The following is a 1308-nucleotide window of genomic DNA, read 5'->3' on the forward strand; positions in this document are numbered from 1 at the left end:
ACTAACTATAAGTCGCTCTGGATAAGAGCATCAAGTATATTACTAAAATGTGAAATTGCAAACCAATAGCTGGCAACACATGGATGCTTTATAAAGGACATATTTTTGTTGTTGTCTGGAACTGTATTATGAATCCATGATAAAGATTCCTGTTACATTCCTCTAATCTAATTTATGAGAAGGTTTCTACTGTGCCAGGTTTGGGCTTGATCATTGACATTTGATCTTCCCTCATATTCAGGAGAAATACTGGATCTGGTGGTAAATGAACAACCTTTTCCATTCTTCCCTCCAAGACCATCTGACCATGTGCATTTACCTCATACATATCCTAGTGTGAACAACTACCTCACTCAAGGTAAGGGACTCAAGGTAAGGGACTCATACAGCCACATTGAACTATAACTGTTACCACCAACGATGCCTGATATATCTAAACATATAGTAAACCAAATGACTTATTCATTTGTGTTGTTATACAATCCAAAACACAGAAGTTAAATGATCCACTGAGCAATCAGTCCAAATTATGTGAAGCAATATACTGTATATAGCTAAGCAATGCATTGTCATTAGCTCTGAAGCTGTCCAGAGTACAAATAACTAAAGCAAACCTGCTACGTCTGGTTGCATGTCTTGGTAGATGTGGAGCCCTCATGACTGATCAAGCATTAGTATGAAGAACTAAACATGGTGGATGAGGACAAACAGGATCGGGAGGAGGACAGAGTTAAAGTGGCGTGATATTGCCTGAGCATCAGCATAACTGAACAACACAGACAGCAAAATGATGTTCATCAGCAAAGAAAGAGGGTCAGGAATGGGTGGTTGTCACAACAGCGTGCTAAGTATTGATGTCTCACAAGACATCACGTTAAACGTTTGACCATAACATACACATACTGTAACTTTACTATTTTATTTGCTTCCTGCTCCTGTGTTGTTTAAATGTATTGTACAGTTTGTAATGTTCCTGCAAATAATTATAAAACAACTATTTGAAGTTAAGTTAATAAAGAACAGAAAATGTCATGTTTTGTCCCTCTGATTCCTAAGGATATCTGTCGGTAAATCTGTAAAAGCCTTTTGATATTTTAACTCACCACCCCTAAAAACACCTTGCTGATGTTTATTCATAAGTAAACAGTTAACAGCATATAGCTAGTCTGGGTACCAGTCTGTTTAGCTATCATTCCACTCCTTGCCACTCCTATCATGCTAAACATATGGCATATGACACCAAATACAAAAAGTAGAAAGTTAGCTAAACAGATTGGTACCCAGGCTAGCATATTGCATGATACATCA

The 1308-nt window shown here is 37.5% G+C and overlaps 1 long non-coding RNA gene across 1 annotated transcript; it reads left to right on the top strand.

The window, feature by feature from the left end:
• The first annotated feature begins 241 nt into the window (after positions 1-241).
• Positions 242-1032, top strand: LOC110503462 (uncharacterized). The gene is made up of 2 exons (XR_002470472.3): positions 242-358; positions 644-1032. It is a non-coding gene; the product is annotated as an uncharacterized LOC110503462 (long non-coding RNA).
• The last annotated feature ends 276 nt before the right edge of the window (positions 1033-1308 follow it).

Source organism: Oncorhynchus mykiss, chromosome 24 (assembly GCF_057628025.1).
Source record: "Oncorhynchus mykiss isolate SJ-2025 chromosome 24, ASM5762802v1, whole genome shotgun sequence".
Classification (NCBI taxonomy): domain Eukaryota; kingdom Metazoa; phylum Chordata; class Actinopteri; order Salmoniformes; family Salmonidae; genus Oncorhynchus; species Oncorhynchus mykiss.